Below are 15,000 nucleotides of genomic sequence, written 5' to 3'. Positions count from 1 at the left end.
TCTCTCTCTCTCTCTCTCTCTCTCTCCCAGCTGCTCTCCCTTTCTCTCTCTCTAGTGTTAATTCAATTACCCTCCAGTGATGAGGTAGGGCAGTGAGGCACACGCCCCAGCCAAGCATCTACTGTGATTAATGGTGCCTTGGCAGATAAAATGGGTCACCGGCAGAGAGATGGAGAGAGGGAGGGATAGAGGGAGGTCTAGGGATGAGAGTGAGAGGTGGGGGGATGAAGAGAGGTGGATGGGATGGAGAGAGAGGGAAAAGTGGAGAGAGGTGAAGGGATAAGAGGGAGGGAGAGAGAGAGAAGAGAAAGGGAGAGGGATGTAGCAGAGGGAGAAGTGGAGAGATGTGAAGTGATAAGAGGGAAGGAGAGGGAGGAGAGGGAGAGGTGGAAGGATGAGAAAGAGGAGAGGGAGGGAGGTGAGGGAGAAGAGAGGTGAAGAGAGGTGATTGACGCTCTAGCCTTACTTTTCTCGCTCTTTTTTACCATTCCTTCTCTCTCCTTCTCTCTCACATTCTCTCTCCTTCTCTCTCCTTCTCTCTCTCCTTCTCTCTCTCCTTCTCTCTCTCTCTCTCCTTCTCTCTCTCTCCTTCTCTCTCTATCCTTCTCTCTCTCTCCTTCTCTCTCTCTCCTTCTCTCTCTCTCCTCTCTCTCACCTTCTCTCTCCTTCTCTCTCCTCTCTCTCCTTCTCTCTCTCCTTCTCTCTCTCTCCTTCTCTCTCTCTCCTTCTCTCTCAATTCAATTCAATTCAATTCAAGGGCTTTATTGGCATGGGAAACATGTGTTAACATTGCCAAAGCAAGTGGGGTAGACAACATACAAAGTGAATATATAAAGTGAAAAACAACAAAAATTAACAGTAAACATTACACATACAGAGGTTTCAAAACAGTAAAGACATTACAAATGTCATATTATATATATATATACAGTGTTTTAACAATGTACAAATGGTTAAAGGACACAAGATAAAATAAATAAGGATAAATATGGGTTGTATTTACAATGGTGTGTGTTCTTCACTGGTTGCCCTTTTCTTGTGGCAACAGGTCACAAATCTTGCTGCTGTGATGGCACACTGTGGAATTTCACCCAGTAGATTTTCAAAATTGGATTTGTTTTCGAATTCTTTGTGGATCTGTGTAATCTGAGGGAAATATGTCTCTCTAATATGGTCATACATTGGGCAGGAGGTTAGGAAGTGCAGCTCAGTTTCCACCTCATTTTGTGGGCAGTGAGCACATAGCCTGTCTTCTCTTGAGAGCCATGTCTGTGGCCTTTCTCAATAGCAAGGCTATGCTCACTGAGTCTGTACATAGTCAAAGCTTTCCTTAATTTTGGGTCAGTCACAGTGGTCAGGTATTCTGCTGCTGTGTACTCTCTGTTTAGGGCCAAATAGCATTCTAGTTTGCTCTGTTTTTTTGTTAATTCTTTCCAATGTGTCAAGTAATTATCTTTTTGTTTTCTCATGATTTGGTTGGGTCTAATTGTGCTGTTGTCCTGGGGCTCTGTAGGGTGTGTTTGTGTTTGTGAACAGAGCCCCAGGACCAGCTTGCTTAGGGGACTCTTCTCCAGGTTCATCTCTCTGTAGGTGATGGCTTTGTTATGGAAGGTTTGTGAATCGCTTCCTTTTAGGTGGTTGTAGAATTTAACGGCTCTTTTCTGGATTTTGATAATTAGTGGGTATCGGCCTAATTCTGCTCTGCATGCATTATTTGGTGTTCTACGTTGTACACGGAGGATATTTTTGCAGAATTCTGCGTGCAGTCTCAATTTGGTGTTTGTCCCATTTTGTGAAGTCTTGGTTGGTGAGCGGACCCCAGACCTCACAACCATAAAGGGCAATGGGCTCTATGACTGATTAAAGTATTTTTAGCCAAATCCTAATTGGTATGTCGAAATGTATGTTTCTTTTGATGGCATAGAATGCCCTTCTTGCCTTGTCTCTCAGATCGTTCACAGCTTTGTGGAAGTTACCTGTGGCGCTGATGTTTAGGCCAAGGTATGTATAGTTTTTTGTGTGCTCTAGGGCAACAGTGTCTAGATGGAATTTGTATTTGTGGTCCTGGTGACTGGACCTTTTTTGGAACACCATTATTTTGGTCTTACTGAGATTTACTGTCAGGGCCCAGGTCTGACAGAATCTGTGCATAAGATCTAGGTGCTGCTGTAGGCCCTCCTTGGTTGGTGTCTCTCTCCTCCTCTCTCTCCTTCTCTCTCTCCTTCTCTCTCTCCTGCATTCACTTGTTCGCTCTTTACCACATGAAGCAAAATTCACACGAAGAGATGCCTGTCAACGGCGTGAAATTTGCGTGCGAGAGTAGTGAACTTCAATTCACATACACGGAGTCCCGTACGCAAACGTAATTGTCATGAAAATCCATAATAAACAATTGTATTTGTTCGCTATGTAGTCACTGAGAGTTCTTGTTGTGAGTTCCTTTTGACTAACCTTAGATGTCCTATGGGAGCCACTGTACCCGGGCTAAACAGTTGTTGTGTTGCTAGCTCATGAGGACGTTGTAGCTAATCAACCAGAGCCGTTTATAAACGACTACACCTCGTTATTTCTACTTACACAGTATACTCTCTTTGTAATCAAAGAGTCCTGGAGTTTTCCAGCCGAAGCCTGCCTAGGCTATTTCTAAATCAACACAGGTAGGCCAGCACTTGTTTTCAAATATGTAGCCTATTTAACTGACAAACATTAGCCTACTGTCACGGCTCCCACCGAAGGTGGCTCCTCTTCCTGTTCGGGTTGGCGCTCGGCGGTCGTCGTCGCCTGTCCACTAGCCGCCACCGATCCACTTTTTTCCTTTTCTGTTAGTTTGGTCTTATTGGTTGCACCTGTCCCTTATTTTGTTTCTTGATGTACGCCTATTTAAGCCTGTTCGGCCCGACTGTGTTCGTGCGGGATTATTTTCTGTCAGTCAGGGTGTGCGTGTTTGTGTTCCTGTCAGTTTGTGCCCTGTGTTTGGTCGGACAATTTTTCTGTCTGTTTATCGCCTATGGTTTTGGGCGTTCGTGTGGGAATCCCATTAAAGACGGTTTTCCCCAGTATCCTCTGCTCTCTGCAATTGACTCTGCACACACCACTCCAGGCGATTGTGACATCTACACTCCAACACAACAAAAATATAAACGCAACATGGAACAATTTCAAAGATTTGATTGAGTTACAGTTTAAATGACGAAATCAGTCAATTGAAATAAATTCATACGGTCCTAATCTATGGAATTTGCATAACTTGGAATACAGAGATACATCTGTTGGTCACAGTTGGGCCTCAGTTGGACCTCACAATGGGCCTCAGGATATCTATGTGAATTCAAATTGCCATCGATAAAATGCTATCGTTTTCGTAGCTTATGCCTGTCCATACCATAACCCCACCGCCACCATGGGGCACTCTGTTGACAACGTTGACATCAACAAACCGCTTGCCCACACAACACCATACACGTATGTAGGCTGCGGTTGTGAGGCCTGAAACAATGATGAGACGTCTGTAGCATTGTGTTGTGTGACAAAACTGGCCTTTTATTGTCCCTAGCACGAGGTGCACTTGTGTAATGATCATGCTTTTTAATTAGTTTCTTGATATGCCACACCTGTCAGGTGGATGGACTATCTTGCCAAAAAATAAATGCTCACTAACACAAAATAAGCTGAGTTAAATCAGTTTTTTGTGTTAATGGAACATTTCTGGGATCTTTTATTCCAGTTCATGAAACATGGGACCAACACTTTACATCTTGTATTTATATTATTGTTCAGTGTAGCGTAGGGAAAATCATAACATTTCCTCTAATTAATTTTCTACAAACAACCCACACAACAGTATGTCATAGCAACAGTACACATAAAGTGCCTTGTCATAGCAACAGTACACATAAAGTGCCTTGTCATAGCAACAGTACACGTAAAGTGCCTTGTCATAGCAACAGTACACGTAAAGTGCCTTGTCATAGCAACAGTACACATAAAGTGCCTTGTCATAGCAACAGTACACGTAAAGTGCCTTGTCATAGCAACAGTACACGTAAAGTGCCTTGTCATAGCAACAGTACACGTAAAGTGCCTTGTCATAGCAACAGTACACGTAAAGTGCCTTGTCATAGCAACAGCACACGTAAAGTGCCTTGCCTTGTCATAGCAACAGTACACATAAAGTGCCTTGTCATAGCAACAGTACACGTAAAGTGCCTTGTCATAGCAACAGCACACGTAAAGTGCCTTGCCTTGTCATAGCAACAGTACACATAAAGTGCCTTGTCATAGCAACAGTACACATAAAGTGCCTTGTCATAGCAACAGTACACATAAAGTGCCTTGTCATAGCAACAGTACACATAAAGTGCCTTGTCATAGAAACAGTACACATAAAGTGCCTTGTCATAGCAACAGCACACGTAAAGTGCCTTGCCTTGTCATAGCAACAGTACACATAAAGTGCCTTGTCATAGCAACAGTACACATGAAGTGCCTTGTCATAGCAACAGTACACATAAAGTGCCTTGTCATAGCAACAGTACACATAAAGTGCCTTGTCATAGAAACAGTACACATAAAGTGCCTTGTCATAGAAACAGTACACACAGTAACTGCCGAGGTTTGGACGAGCTCAACCTGGAAGACTTCAATAGTGCCTTGAAGAATCCACTACTTCATTGGTTCCCAACTCCAGTCCTCCAGTTCTCCAGGGCAATCACACAATTTGTCAACTAATCTTCAGGCCATCAATGAGTTGAAACAGGTGTTTTTTGTCTGGGGCTACAACAGGAATGTGTACTGTTGTGGGCACTGGATGACCGGAGTTGGGCTGTTGGGAGGTACTGGAGGACTGGAGTTGGGCTGTTGGGGGGTACTGGAGGACTGGAGTTGGGCTGTTCGGGGGTACTGGAGGACTGGAGTTGGGCTGTTGGGGGGTACTGGAGGACCGGAGTTGGGCTGTTCGGGGGTACTGGAGGACTGGAGTTGGGCTGTTGGGGGGTACTGGAGGACCGGAGTTGGGCTGTTCGGGGGTACTGGAGGACTGGAGTTGGGCTGTTGGGAGGTACTGGATGACCGGAGTTGGGATGTTCGGGGGTACTGGAGGACTGGAGTTGGGCTGTTGGGGGGTACTGGAGGACCGGAGTTGGGCTGTTGGGGGTAATGGAGGACTGGAGTTAGGCTGTTGGGGGTAATGGAGGACTGGAGTTTGGCTGTTGGGGGTAATGGAGGACTGTAGTTGAGCTGTTCGGGGGTACTGGAGGACTGTAGTTGAGCTTTTGGGGGTACTGGAGGACTGTAGTTGAGCTGTTGGGGGGTACTGGAGGACTGGAGTTGAGCTGTTGGGGGGTACTGGAGGACTGGATTTGAGCTGTTGGGGGGTACTGGAGGACTGGATTTGGGCTGTTGGGGGGTACTGGAGGACTGGAGTTGGGCTGTTGGGGGGTACTGGAGGACTGGAGTTGGGCTGTTGGGGGGTACTGGAGGACTGGAGTTGGGTTGTTGGGGGGTACTGGAGGACTGGCTGTTGAGGGGTACTGGAGGACTGGAGTTGGGAACCACTTAAGTAGCGGATACTTCAAAGGCACTACTGAAGTGTTCTGGGTTGAGGTTAACTGGCCATTTTGAAAGCTTCAAATCAAAGGAGGTAAGTGAGAGAATAGCCGATAGACTCTCTAAACACAGCGCAGATCGAATACCCATAACAACCACAACATTCCTTGTGATTTGAACACATAAAGTGTCTCGTAATATCAACTGTCACAACTGGTCATTCTGGACACAAAGGTCAAAGGTTAGGAGGCAGGTGAGAACAAGAAACATACTCAGCGTAGCGGTTTTCAGGGTTGAGTTAATTATTTTGTCTTGTACAGTCTAAATTCATGCACAGTACATGGGTATTATTACATCAAGAAATATCTATATTGATACAGAGAACAATCATGTTTCCACGTAGACTTTCTCTCTAAGGAAGCTTGATTCCAGTAGGTTTGCCTAACGCCCCCCCCCCCCCCCCCCGTACAGTGAGTAGCCAAGTACCTGTCAGACCCAGTGCTTTTTCAATCAACCACCACTGAGCCTTGGCAACCCAAACGAAGGCCTGTCCGACTGTTAGGTTGTTGACTTTTTTCAGTGTTCCAATCAGTGTTCACCTCTTCTGCCTGACTGAGCTTCTAAGATCAGTATAGCCAAGCCTTAAGACAACAGTATCTCTGTGCCCTCGGCTGTGACTGTAGACTCAGCTAGAACACCGTGACAGTAATATTCACACGGTTCCACCACTAATGAACAGCTTGCTGTGAGCACAGTGTGCCTGTACTGCAAAGCTCCAACGAAGAAATTGAGCGATGTTAGGAGAACCCGTTGAAACTTCAAAGGACCTTGAGTGTCAGAGGATACTGTACGCTTTGACCCCTGACCCCTCTGTCTGGACACACAGTTGTCCATCACACCGGTTAGCATCAGCCTCCCACAGAGTGTTTGGCTACAACGAAATCAGCTCGTTGACGCAACAACAAAAAAGCAAAGTATATTGGAGAGTTTCCAATGATAAAATCAATATGCACTATTGTTGTGGGTATGTGTGTGTGTGTGCGTGTGTGTGTGTGTGTGTGTGTGTGTGTGTGTGTGCGTGTGTGTGTGTGTGTGTTTGTGTCAAGATGTCACATAGGAAGCTGTTATTTCCTTGCTTCAGGTCCTGAACTACAGGCAGTTAGATTTGGGTATGTCATTTTAGGAGAAAACTGAATAAAGGGTACGATCCTTAAAACTCATATCTGAGGAGCCATCTTTAATACTGATGGACAGTTGAGGAGCCATCTTTAATACTGATGGACAGTTGAGGAGCCATCTTTAATACTGATGGACAGTTGAGGAGCCATCTTTAATACTGATGGACAGTTGAGGAGCCATCTTTAATACTGATGGACAGTTGAGGAGCCATCTTTAATACTGATGGACAGTTGAGGAGCCATCTTTAATACTGATGGACAGTTGAGGAGCCATCTTTAATACTGATGGACAGTTGAGGAGCTATCTTTAATACTGATGGACAGTTGAGGAGCCATCATTAGTACTGATGGACAGTTGAGGAGCCATCTTTAATACTGATGGACAGTTGAGGAGCCATCATTAATACTGATGGACAGTTGAGGAGCCATCTTTAATACTGATGGACAGTTGAGGAGCCATCTTTAATACTGATGGACAGTTGAGGAGCTATCTTTAATACTGATGGACAGTTGAGGAGCCATCATTAGTACTGATGGACAGTTGAGGAGCCATCTTTAATACTGATGGACAGTTGAGGAGCCATCATTAGTACTGATGGACAGTTGAGGAGCCATCTTTAATACTGATGGACAGTTGAGGAGCCATCATTAATACTGATGGACAGTTGAGGAGCCATCTTTAATACTGATGGACAGTTGAGGAGCCATCTTTAATACTGATGGACAGTTGAGGAGCCATCTTTAATACTGATGGACAGTTGAGGAGCCATCTTTAATACTGATGGACAGTTGTGCAAGCACAGCTGTGTGATTCTTCTATCCAAATACTTCTATCTCCCCACACACACCGGTTAGTGTCAAGAACCGCAATGCTGCTGGGTTCTTCCTATTAAACAGTATACCATGTGTATCAAACATGATCCACCAGCCAAAGGACATCCAGCCAACTTGACAGAACTGTGGGAAGCATTGGAGTCAACATGGGTCAGCATCTCTGTGGAACTCTTTAGACACCTGGTAGAGTCCATGCCCTGATGAATTGAGGCTGTTTAGAGGTCGAAAGGTGAATAATGAATCGTTTGCATAATCTGTGTTTATGACAGTGCGCTAGGAGAAACCAATACACTGTTCAATTCATTTCCTTGTTTCCTTGCTGCAGAAGCAGCATTAGGAGAGGGATCATTTATCTCCCCCTACCTAGCTTCCTTCACAACACCTGAGAGAACACACTGTCCTGTCATACTGGATCTGCTACTGGAGGGTTACACCACTTGTGTCTACGGAATATAGAAATAGAAACATTAAACTAAAACTGAAACTATAACGGAAAAAAAACAAGATCATTATTCTGTAAACAGAAAGAAATGAATTAACATAACACAGAAATGGCTCCTAGCCTCCCACACGTAGGCTGTTTTCAGTCCTTAACACTAACAGCTATAAGTGAAACTAAATCATGTAAAAATGTATTAGAAATGTTTTTCTAAAAATGTAACTAAATAAAACAACATTAAATCAGATCTTAAAACTAAGGGAAACTAAACCGTCTAAAAAATGATTTAGAAATGTTTTTTTTATTAAAACTAGGCAATTCGATCTGAATACTCACAAACAAGACTAAACTGGGGGGGTGGGGTTGGGGGGGTGAGGGGGGGGGGGGGGTTCCTAATGTTTGGTATATACAGTATATACTGTATATATTCGTATTTATTAAAACACATTACATTCAGGTATCTATTTCATATATGGCCCATCAGAGGAAATCCCCAGTGTTATACCAGTAGTTGGAGACATTAGCTCCATAGTTCACCTCTTATTCTCAGAGTCATCTGGGAGGGTTTACAGCATTCAGCACTGTTACATCAGCTTCTTCTAACTTATCTATTGCACAATGTCTTGCTAGTAAAGCCAAAGAGATAGTCACCCACCAAGATCATGTCAAGATCCGAGACCTTCTCACCATTTCAAGATCCTCTCTTTAACGCATTTCTGTGTACATCACACATTACTGTACAGGGAAACAGTGGCGATCTTCCCAACTGCCAACTCTAACAAGGTGTGAGACTAAACACAAAAATAAACCACTATAACGCTCCGTCTCCTGTTTGCATATTTCTAGTAGTGTAGTTTCTTGGTGGTTCTACAGCCGGTGAGGTTGCTCCTACCATTTTGCCGTTGGCTGAAGAAGTGTGAGCTCTCCATTCCTTCTTAGGAACCTCCATCTCTGTTGGGTGGTGAAGTGTTGCTTAAAATGGAACCCTCACTCTGTTGGGTGGTGAAGTGATGGATGGGACCCTCACTCTGTTGGGTGGTGAAGTGATGGATGGGACCCTCACTCTGTTGGGTGGTGAAGTGATGGATGGGACCCTCACTCTGTTGGGTGGTGAAGTGATGCTTGGGATGGGACCCTCACTCTGTTGGGTGGTGAAGTGATGCTTGGGGTGGGACCCTCACTCTGTTGGGTGGTGAAGTGATGCTTGGGATGGGACCCTCACTCTGTTGGGTGGTGAAGTGATGCTTGGGATGGGACCCTCACTCTGTTGGGTCGTGAAGTGATGCTTGGGTTGGGACCCTCACTCTGTTGGGTGGTGTAGTGTTGCTTGGGATGGGACCCTCACTCTGTTGGGTGGTGAAGTGATGCTTGGGATGGGACCCTCACTCTGTTGGGTGGTGTAGTGTTGCTTGGGATGGGACCCTCACTCTGTTGGGTGGTGTAGTGTTGCTTGTGATGGGACCCTCACTCTGTTGGGTGGTGTAGTGTTGCTTGGGATGGGACCCTCACTCTGTTGGGTGGTGTAGTGTTGCTTGTGATGGGACCCTCACTCTGTTGGGTGGTGTAGTGTTGCTTGGGATGGGACCCTCACTCTGTTGGGTGGTGTAGTGTTGCTTGGGGTGGGACCCTCACTCTGTTGGGTGGTGAAGTGATGATTGGGATGGGACCCTCACTCTGTTGGGTGGTGAAGTGATGCTTGGGGTGGGACCCTCACTCTGTTGGGTGGTGAAGTGATGCTTGGGGTGGGACCCTCACTCTGTTGGGTGGTGTAGTGTTGCTTGGGATGGGACCCTCACTCTGTTGGGTCGTGAAGTGATGCTTGGGATGGGACCCTCACTCTGTTGGGTGGTGTAGTGTTGCTTGGGATGGGACCCTCACTCTGTTGGGTGGTGAAGTGATGCTTGGGATGGTACCCTCACTCTGTTGGGTGGTGAAGTGATGCTTGGGATGGGACCCTCACTCTGTTGGGTGGTGAATAGCATGGGGGTGTGGATATGCAAGACAGTGTATGTGTGTGTATGTCTGCATGCACGTGTGTGTGTCATGGTAAGTGTTTGAGCATTGTATCATGTACGTGTGTGTTTTGTGCATGACTGTGTGTTTCTGTGTGTGTGTATATGTGTGTGTTTCTCTATGTGTGTGTGTTTAAGTGTGTGTATGTTTCTGTGTGTGTGTGTTTCTCTATGTGTGTGTGTTTCTGTGTGTGTACTCCACTGCACTGCCGCTAGAGGAGTGTCACTAGTATTTATGCAGATATCACATGTCACATGTACGTCCTCTGCGACGTACTGGTGTGTTGACTTATCACTTGGATCGCCCTATCAGAAGCTGACAATTAGAGTTTCAGGATGGGCAATATACTTTCTAGGGAGTGTTGCTTGGGATGGGACCCTCACTCTGTTGGGTGGTGAAGTGATGCTTGGGATGGGACCCTCACTCTGTTGGGTGGTGTAGTGTTGCTTGGGATGGGACCCTCACTGTAGTGTTGCTTGGGATGGGACCCTCACTCTGTTGGGTCGTGAAGTGATGCTTGGGATGGGACCCTCACTCTGTTGGGTGGTGTAGTGTTGCTTGGGATGGGACCCTCACTCTGTTGGGTGGTGAAGTGATGCTTGGGGTGGGACCCTCACTCTGTTGGGTGGTGAAGTGTTGATTGGGATGGGACCCTCACTCTGTTGGGTCGTGAAGTGATGCTTGGGGTGGGACCCTCACTCTGTTGGGTGGTGAAGTGTTGATTGGGATGGGACCCTCACTCTGTTGGGTCGTGAAGTGATGCTTGGGATGGGACCCTCACTCTGTTGGGTGGTGAAGTGATGCTTGGGGTGGGACCCTCACTCTGTTGGGTGGTGTAGTGTTGCTTGGGATGGGACCCTCACTCTGTTGGGTGGTGAAGTGATGCTTGGGGTGGGACCCTCACTCTGTTGGGTGGTGAAGTGATGCTTGGGATGGGACCCTCACTCTGTTGGGTGGTGAAGTGTTGATTGGGATGGGACCCTCACTCTGTTGGGTCGTGAAGTGATGCTTGGTATGGGACCCTCACTCTGTTGGGTGGTGAAGTGATGCTTGGGGTGGGACCCTCACTCTGTTGGGTGGTGAAGTGATGCTTGGGATGGGACCCTCACTCTGTTGGGTGGTGTAGTGTTGCTTGGGATGGGACCCTCACTCTGTTGGGTGGTGTAGTGTTGCTTGGGGTGGGACCCTCACTCTGTTGGGTGGTGAAGTGATGATTGGGATGGGACCCTCACTCTGTTGGGTGGTGAAGTGATGCTTGGGGTGGGACCCTCACTCTGTTGGGTGGTGAAGTGATGCTTGGGATGGGACCCTCACTCTGTTGGGTGGTGAAGTGATGCTTGGGGTGGGACCCTCACTCTGTTGGGTGGTGAAGTGTTGATTGGGATGGGACCCTCACTCTGTTGGGTCGTGAAGTGATGCTTGGGGTGGGACCCTCACTCTGTTGGGTGGTGAAGTGATGCTTGGGATGGGACCCTCACTCTGTTGGGTGGTGAATAGCATGGGGGTGTGGATATGCAAGACAGTGTATGTGTGTGTATGTCTGCATGCACGTGTGTGTGTCATGGTAAGTGTTTGAGCATTGTATCATGTACGTGTGTGTTTTGTGCATGACTGTGTGTTTCTGTGTGTGTGTATATGTGTGTGTTTCTCTATGTGTGTGTGTTTCTGTGTGTGTGTGTGTGTGTTTCTGTGTGTGTGTGTTTCTCTATGTGTGTGTGTTTCTGTGTGTGTGTGTGTTTCTGTGTGTGTGTGTGTGTGTGTGTGTGTGTGTGTGTGTGTGTGTGTTTCTGTGTGTGTGTGTGTGTGTGTGTGTTTCTGTGTGTGTGTGTGTGTGTGTGTGTGTGTGTGTGTGTGTGTGTGTGTGTGTGTGTGTGTGTGTGTGTGTGTGTGTGTGTGTGTTTCTGTGTGTGTACTCCACTGCACTGCCGCTAGAGGAGTGTCACTAGTATTTATGCAGATATCACATGTCCTCTGCGACGTACTGGTGTGTTCAGCCCTTTCAGAAGCTGACGATTAGAGTTTCAGGATGGGCAATATACTTTCTAGGGACACTAGAACTACTAGTAAGTAACCCCTCAAGGTGCGCTGCATTTAAAAAAATGTTTTATTATTATTTATTTAACCAGGCAAGTCAGTTAAGAACAAAATCTTATTTTCAATGACGGCCTAGGAACAGTGGGTCAGGGCAGATTTGTACCTTGTCAGCTCGGGGATTCGAACTTGCAACCTTTCAGTTACTAGTCCAACGCTCTAACCACTAGGCTACCCTGCCGCCCCATTTTTAACTAGCTAAATCCTGTGTAACAACTAGTAGATACATTGTAATTAGGCAAACATGACATGTAAAAATGCTTTGAAATAGTGTAATTTGGGCTGACAGGTGTGTTGGATCTGTTTCGTAAACTCAACCAGTTTAACCAGATGGTACTCTTTATTTAACAACAACGTTGACTGGAGATATATTCTGAGCAGTGCCTCATGGGTAAGTAATTAGAGCCTATTGAGCATAAACTATAACCTCTCGGACACCCAGATGCATCCACAAGGGATCCCAACCTGTCACAGTTGTTAATGAAATCGGGATGCAACGAAGAAGCGAAACAATAAGTTGGTGAATTTAGTGGAAACCTGCCCATTTGAATCAAACATGGTAGCAATAATTTATTGCTACACTTCTGTAATTACAGACGGAAATTAATACCAGTTACATGTTGTTATTACACTGTAACAAGCACCCCCTTAAAAGGTTCAAAAGAAGTGTTACCGAATTGTTTCTTTCTACATCTTCTTGCCTGCTCTTCAGAGGACTGCGTCCTGGTCAGAGGTTAGAGGTTAGAGGTTAGAAGTAGCGTTGGAGAGTGCTGCCACCTGCAGGCCGTAGATGGTAAAGCATTCTAGATGTTTGAGGTTATGAGTAATAATACACTCCATGGCCTTATAACTCATTAAATCACCGCTAGCACGGTCACCTGTACTGGTTCCCCTCCCTCTCTACCTATTTATGAGCTCTACTGTAAAGTCAGCCTGACTGAGTAGTGTTTTTTGGTATAACATAGTACGTACTGTGTGCACAGCAGCATTTCAGTGGGTACAGCAGCCTCTAAGAACGAGGCTATTAATGTATCAAGATAGCTTGGTGAAATGATTGACTTGTGGTATATCAGCATACAATACAGAGGCCTTTCTAAAAAGCAAAGATATAGAAGGGGGGGATGGGGGGGGAGAGTGGGGCAGAGTGAGAGAGAGAACGAGAGGGAGAGGGAGAGGGAGAGGGAGAGGGAGAGAGAGAGAGAGAGGGAGAGGGAGAGGGAGAGAGAGAGAGAGAGAGAGGGAGAGGTAGAGGGAGAGGGAGAGGTAGAGGGAGAGGGAGAGGGAGAGGGAGAGGGAGAGGTAGAGGGAGAGGGAGAGGGAGAGGGAGAGGGAGAGGGAGAGGGAGAGGGAGAGAGAGAGGGAGAGAGAGAGGGAGAGGGAAAGGGAGAGGGAGAGGTAGAGGTAGAGGGAGAGGGAGAGGGAGAGGGAGAGGGAGAGAGAAAGGGAGAGAGAGAGGGAGAGGGAGAGGGAGAGGGAGAGAGAGAGGGAGAGAGAGAGGGAGAGAGAGAGGGAGAGGGAGAGGGAGAGGGAGAGGGAGAGAGCGAGAGCGAGAGCGAGAGCGAGAGGGAGAGGAGGGTGGGTTTAAGGTAACCTTGTCACTGTCTTTCCTTGCCCACCTCTCAATCCTCCTCTGTCTTCCTTGCTCACCTCTCAATCCTCCTCTGTCTTTCCTTGCCCACCTCTCAATCCTCCTCTGTCTTTCCTTGCTCACCTCTCAATCCTCCTCTGTCTTTCCTTGCCCACCTCTCAATCCTCCTCTGTCTTTCCTTGCTCACCTCTCAATCCTCCTCTGTCTTTCCTTGCTCACCTCTCAATCCTCCTCTGTCTTTCCTTGCTCACCTCTCAATCCTCCTCTGTCTTTCCTTGCTCACCTCTCAATCCTCCTCTGTCTTTCCTTGCCCACCTCTCAATCCTCCTCTGTCTTTCCTTGCCCACCTCTCAATCCTCCTCTGTCTTTCCTTGCTCACCTCTCAATCCTCCTCTGTCTTTCCTTGCTCATCTCTCAATCCTCCTCTGTCTTCCCTTGCCCACCTCTCAATCCTCCCCTGTCTTTCCTTGTCCCCCCCCCCTCCCTCACAGAGAAGTCTTTAGGAAGCTGTACTTCATATTATAACGCCCATCACTGAGCAAATCAAATCTGTGCAAAACCAAGCAAATTAAAAGAGGTGTCCAAATGGAGAACAAGAAACCATCATTCACATCATACAGATTCCCGTCTTCCCTAACTCAATTCAACGTGTTTTCCGCACACACGGGATTGCCGTGGCGACAGAATCATCTGTCACCATTCAATATCTCTGCCCATCCCTCCGCTTCTCATTCAATCAAGCTAGCTCTGAGGCATTAGCGACACATTGGCTCACTGCACACAAGGAGCACTGGTAAGTGGATTAGGCTAACCCAGTTATGTCTCCCTCTAAAGACGCCATCATAGCAAACACCAAGCTTTCACTCAGAACAGGAACCCAACATCTTAAGCAACAATCCCCCAGTATTGTGTCAGCAGAGCGTTTTCACTTAAATCCGGCGCTTTGTAGGGCAAATCACCTCATCCACCACCAATGAGACTCACGCAGCCTGGGTGATGCATGGCAGCCTTCAGTAAAGACACAGAGTCACATAGTATAAACACAGACAATGGAAATAATGGAAACTATAGCAGTTCATAGGCACACCACCACACCTCTACCATACCCCTAGCACACCCCTACCCCCCCACCTCCCCGTCCCTCACCCCTGCCACACCCCTACCTCCCCTACCTCACTCTTACCACACCCACACCCACCTCCCCCGTCCCTCGCCCCTGCCACACCCCTACATCCCCTACCTCACCCCAACACACCCTTACCACACCCACCTCCCCCCTCCGCAGTCCCTCGCCCCTACCACACCCTACCTCA

General features: G+C 46.9%; 1 protein-coding gene across 1 annotated transcript in view; it reads right to left on the bottom strand.

The window, feature by feature from the left end:
- LOC110536544 (potassium voltage-gated channel subfamily H member 2) overlaps positions 1–15,000 on the bottom strand; it is a 115,651-nt gene that overhangs the window by 99,676 nt on the left and 975 nt on the right. The gene's annotated exons all lie outside the window — the stretch shown is intronic.

This window comes from Oncorhynchus mykiss, chromosome 11, assembly GCF_013265735.2.
Source record: "Oncorhynchus mykiss isolate Arlee chromosome 11, USDA_OmykA_1.1, whole genome shotgun sequence".
Lineage (NCBI taxonomy): Eukaryota > Metazoa > Chordata > Actinopteri > Salmoniformes > Salmonidae > Oncorhynchus > Oncorhynchus mykiss.
This window is presented reverse-complemented; position numbering and strand designations above follow the sequence as displayed.